Below are 6,238 nucleotides of genomic sequence, written 5' to 3'. Positions count from 1 at the left end.
AGTAAATTTGGAGATCATCAATTAAATATTTTTCAAATTTAATGTGTATGTGTATATAAGGCAGTTTTCAGTGAATACTGGAAAAAATGTACAAATCATTCTTCCATACCTATGCATGAGCTTTCTTCACAGCAACAGAAACTCAATTAAATGCAACTGCAAGTAGGTTACTTTAAGATGCTTAAGATGAAATTTCTTCTACTTACTTTTTCTCTTAATATAAGTGGCTGTTTGACTTTACCTGTTACTGTTTTTATTTTTTTTGGCAAGGGGAGAGTGTGAACACAGTCCCCCACTACTACAAATTATGTAGTCGAGTTTCCCACATTTGGGGAAATCACAGGGGTCAGCACATCCGTAGTACAATGGATAAGCCTCACCCTGCGAAAACCACCTTCCTGATCAGGCTATCTCCCCTGCCAGGTAAAGATTCCCTGTTATTTTTGTTAAAGTTTGTATGCTGCATTTTTAAAAAGTATGAAACTAAGGAAGGTTACATGAAAGAGAAAGAAAGCTAGGCAGGGTTTGGATTACAGGATATTTCACAAGATTATGTGCTCCCTTGAGAGTGAATAGGGTTTATTCAAAGGTGTGTTAACCTAGATTCACAAACAACAGACAAGTCTTGCTGCTCAAAGCAAAGATAAGCCTTTTAGTAAAGAAATTATTTTATGTGAAATACTTTGCCATGAGGTAGTTGGCAAGAGCAGTTGGCAGTTCTTCATACCTGCTTAATGGTACCTCTCTCTCTTTACGTTTGTATTGAATGCTTAGGATGAGGACTATTCCTTCACCTATACCTCTTCTTGGTAGGAAGAGATAGCATCCACTTTCTCTAATTCTTGGGGATCAATACTCTGGCCTTGATCTTGGTTGTCACAGTGATAAGGCAGCCTTATTGCCTCTCTTCTTGTGCTTAAAACCTACCCTGGTGCCATGTAAACTGGATCTGACAGGAGAGAGAAGTGAAGCATGGAGTCTGGGAAGTAGTTGCCTGTGACTGTAAAAATGTAGACAGACAAGAAACATTCATGTTTTTCAAATGTGAATATGACTAAAGGCACAAGGCCTGTCTGCTGCTGTGGCCTTCAGTGTGGTTGTGCGTAGGTGTGCACACTTGTACTAACACTCCCCTAAATTGGTATGTGTTAAACCTCATTTATAAAAGCTTAACAAATAAAAATGAAATAAATTTTAAAAAGAAGTTATTATACATATACCTGGGCCATGACTACCTATCATGACCTGCCCAGTTAAGAAATTATGATCAGATTACCCTGTGAGGTTACTTTCCATAGACCCCGCTTTCTCATCACCAAAGGATGACAAAATTTTAATGCTGACAGAGACCTCAGGAACTTTGTGAGTCAGTCAGTTCTTGCATTATACAGAGACACAAACTGACCCCCCAAAAGGCAAAGTGGCTTACCCAAAGACATGCAGCAATTGGGAGACGGAGCTAGGTTCCATCTCTGTTCTATTGACTCCCAAGCCCATGTTTTTTGTACCGTCAGCCTTTTCTCCCAACCCTCAAGCCCAGTGGGGGTACAGAGGTGTTTGAAGGGTGCAATAGGTTGTAGTCTCTCAACTCCTTACCTGCATATTCACTTTCCACTGGAACACCTTTTACCAAGTCATGTCCAGCCAGCTGCTTATGTGCTGCTACAATAGGTGCACATTACCTGACACCCTCAAGGTACATGCAAAGGTTAACCTAAAAAAATACTAGAATTGTAACATGAGCCTCAGGCAATGGGGGTGGAGAGGAACATGCTGCCAGCAGACAGAGAAGGATCTCAAGGATCCTGGAGACTTGCAGGATGAGGCATTCTACAAATTCTCAGGACCAGTAAGATGCCAGCCCTTTTCAATTGATCAGGCCACTACCATACACAAAAACACCAGGTGAGTAGGCAGCACTCTGGCTGAGGAAAAATTGACTGCACAGACCTAGAGAAGAGCACCCCCCCAGCCACAAAATGCAAAGAGAATGCAGTCACAAGTCCAATTTTTAGGGGCAACAGGCAATGTCAGAAGCCCTAGATTTGATTATCCACCCCGACCTCGGCACCACAGACATGCTATATGACGTTAGGCAAGCTAATTAACCCACTTGAGCTATGTATATACCTTATCTGTAAAATAGGTTGATAATTATCTTCCTCCCAGAGCTAGAGGGAGTATTAAACCAGATAATGCCTATAAATACCTTTAAAAACCATAAAGTTTTCTATAAAACCGAAGACACAATGCTGATGAAACATGTCAATTTCAGGTTAAACATACACACACACAACAAATTTCAGATTCTATTTTCTCAAGAAATTATTTCAACGCTGCCTGCAAGTTTGAAGTTCCCAAAGGGAAGCAGGGTGGTGAGAGAAAAGCAGTAAGAGAAGTAGGGTGACCAAAACTTCTGGTCTGCCCAGTCTGAGGTGGGTATCCAGGACTCAGGAATTTCAAAACTAAAACTAGAAAAATCCCTGGGAAACTAGGACAAGTTGGTTTGTCACCATAGAAAGAACCCTGGCCGGAAAGTCAGGAAGAAAAAAGGGGATGAACATCTGAATTCCCACTCTGTGCTAGGTATTGTCTTGGCATTGTTCCTTGGGTTCAGTTCTCTGCTCTGACATTAACTTACCTTAGACAAGTGTCTGGGTCTCAGATGGGATAAAACCTCTAAAGTGCATCCAAATTTGAACATTCTGGGAGTTCTTTTCTTCAAACTCAGGTGGCATTTGAGACCCAGAAAGGTAAATCATCACACCCAGCAGACTGGAGGCAGGTGAGTATGGCCATGCATCTCCAACCCCCACTCCTGACACATCGCACTCCCCCTGCTATCACCCTTCTTTAAGGACTTTCTGGTAGAGCTGTACTCCTGCTGGAGTTCTGTCATCTCAATTGTCTCCATGAGCATCTGCAGGGACATTTCATGAATCTGTAAAAATATACTTCCATCTCAGGGATCAAGGTAGGCTAGAAATGGCCTCACAGGTAAGTGGGTCAGCTTCCTGAAGTAGTTGGAACCTGGGGTTGATGTATGGGGGAGAGGAGGCTTCTTTTGAGTCCTAGTTTAACTCAACTGATGAGAGAGAGAGAGAGAGAGAGAGAGAGAGAGAGAGAGAGAGAGAGAGAGAATGAAGCATCAATCTGTTGTTCCGCCCATTTATACACCCATTGTCCTATTCCTGTATGTGCCCTGACTGGAGAGCAAACCTGACATATCTGGACAATGCTCTAACAAACTGAACTATCTGGCCAGGCCTCTGGATTATTTTCTTAGCTGAACTCAAGGCCCAATGTCTAATACCTGATGCTGTTTCACCATTAACACTGTCATTTAGTTATTGCTGTTTTGGACTCAGGCAAATCACTTGTAAGTCTTTGAGTTTCAATTTCTTCCTCAGTAAAATTAAAGGAATGACAATCTATTAGCCTTGAAGTATAGTTGTGGGCAACAGATGTGTAGTAGACATAGATTTTGTAAGCTGTCAAGGTCTCTACATATGTTTGCCATTTATTAACTTCTCCCTCCTAAGTCAATTGAATAGAACACATTAAGTGTCCACTATGTGCCAGGCACTGTGGGGACTATAAAAGTGAATAAGACAAGATCCCTGAAGACAAACATTGTTAAGTTAAAATAGCAGAACTATGAATAATTGTTCTTTTCTCTATTTTTCACACTTTTTTTCTGTAATGACATTGTTATTTTTCATAAACAAATGATAAGTTAATGTTGATTGAATATCTACTATGTGCCAAACACTATGTTGGACGATTTGCATACTTTATCTTATTTAATCCTTGTGACAATTCTATACCCCTTCCATAGGATTGTCACAAGGATTAAATAAAATTTTTACAAATAATTTATATCATTTTACAATTACAGATACTGGGCTCAAGAGATTAAGCCACTTGTTGAAGGTCATACAGCCAATAAAGGAGTAGTAGAGCCAGAGTTTCAATCCAGATCTCTCTGATTCCAAAGCCAAACCCACTCTTCAGGAGTTGCCACTTTGAGACTGAACTAAAATGTATGACACACTATGAGACTATGTTAAGTTTCAGAATAAAAATGGAAAATTTTGTGTGCACAGAGAGGACCAAGAAGTAAACTCCAATGGTGTGTGTGTGTGTGCCTGTGTGTGTGTGTAAGGGGAAGCTTCTCAAATAGCTTGGAAGCAAAACTTCTTACAAAAAAAACAACAACAATGGGACTCTGGGCATACAGATAATGATTTAAGGAGAGAGCTAGGTGCTTTAACAGTAAAATATAGCTTGAATGCTCAGTCCTTAGTATCTGGGTATTCATTTGTTATTTTATTTAATTACTCCATGAGCATTGCTCTATTGTAAGTTTAATGCTGGTCCCTGAGGGATCAGAAATAATTAAGACAGTTTTTTTAATCTCATTTAAGTCCAGATGGAAAGTCACATGACATAAACAGATAATTATAAAACAATAAAAAAAAGCAGAGATTGAGATATTAGCAAAGTGGGCAAGGGCATTTAATAGCTATGCTTCCTTTTAGTCTAGCCACAGTCCAAACTGGTTTTGGAGTACAAAAGAGAACAGGGCTTATGGAGATGGTATACTGCTTCCCATGCAAGTGGCTGCAACAGACCTAGAGGTCCCAGTGCTTTTAGCAGAACACCAGGACCCATAACAATGATGTTGTCTGGCCAGAATGGCTCAGTGTTTGAGCATCGACCTATGAACCAGGAGGTCACGGTTCGATTCCCTCTCAAGGCATATGCCCCGGGGTAGTGGGCTCAATCCCCAGTAGGGAGCTCGCAGGAGGCAGCCGATCAATGATTCTCATCATTGATGTTTCTATCTCTTTCTTCCCCTTCTTCCCTATCTGAAATCAATACAAATATATTTTTTATAAAAAGAATCCACGCACTACCAGCTGGCCCTAGGCAGACCTCCTCGGGCTAAGTCCCCTTTCCAATAACATACTCAAGGGCAATACCTCCAAAAGGAGCCAAGACAATCTTGTAGATGCATCTTCCTGGGACTCCCCCTTTTCTCATTATCTTCAATTACCCTTGAAGATGATTTTGCCAATGTAGAGTAGTATACTCTTAGAAGGCCCACTTTATGCTTCTCGACATCCACAAGAATGTCTCCAGGTTTCGATTCCAAAACCGCTCTCAAGATGGGCCGCATCTTGCACTGTGGAGCTCATAGGAGTGAACTGTTGATGCAATCAACCCAAAGCTCTCATTTTATAGATAACAGAAATCCAGATAAGGGTCTGGCTCATTGCCTTGGGGAGGAAGAGACAGAAACACTAGGGTATCCTGCCACCTAGTGCATATGTCATGTCACTGCATTCTCTGGAATCTGAGACTTGTAGGCCAAGCAGGCCCTTCCACTTTAGTGCTAGATACAAACCAATACACCACCTCACCCAGCAGGCTCTTTTAATACCCTGGAATTTGAGGATACTGAGGCAGATGTTAGGGTATGGAGGTGGAGGAGTATTAGAAAGGAAGGAAGCTATAGACTTTCTCTCCCCCCTATTTTTGTTATCCTCACCTGAGGATATTTTTTCCCCCCATTACTTTTCAGAGAGAGTGGAAGGGAAGGAGGGAGAGGGAGAGACAGAGAGAGAAACATTGATGTGAAAGAGACACGTTGACTGGTGCCTCCCACACGTGCCCCAACCAAGAGTGGGAGTGAACCCACAAGCAAGATATGTGCCCTTGACTAGGACTTGAATCTGAGACCCTTTGGTGTGTAGGCCGATGCTCTAATCACTGAGCCACACCCACCAGGGCCCTTTCTCCCTTTTGACATATCTTTTGCAATGTGGTCCTAGGCTGTTGACTCTCTCACCTCAATCCCATCTCCTGGCTTCACTATTTAGCTCCCATTCCCCTAATGTCCTTGACTTTGGTCAATTTGTTCTTTCTAAAGCTCCTGTTAAACAGAAAACTATAGGCCCCAAATGGTATCACTTGTACTAAAGCCTATGATACCAAACCTAGACTTAATACTTGACCTAACTGAAGTTTTTATCTGTTAGGGTGTGAAAGAATTCACAACTAAAAGAAGAGATGCAGAGAGGAAGTTTATTTTACTTTCCAAGGGAGGAAAGGGCCAGTGTATTGCTAGTCAATACAGGGCTGGAAACAAAGAGGTGGCCTGTTCTTTTAAATAGTGGCTGTTGCCAAGCAACAAGGAAAGGAAAGGATTTGGGTTGTGTTGAACAGATACCAA

The sequence above is a fragment of the Myotis davidii genome, unplaced genomic scaffold (assembly GCF_000327345.1).
Source record: "Myotis davidii unplaced genomic scaffold, ASM32734v1 scaffold2627, whole genome shotgun sequence".
Taxonomy (NCBI): domain Eukaryota; kingdom Metazoa; phylum Chordata; class Mammalia; order Chiroptera; family Vespertilionidae; genus Myotis; species Myotis davidii.
Note: the sequence above shows the minus strand (reverse complement) of the source record.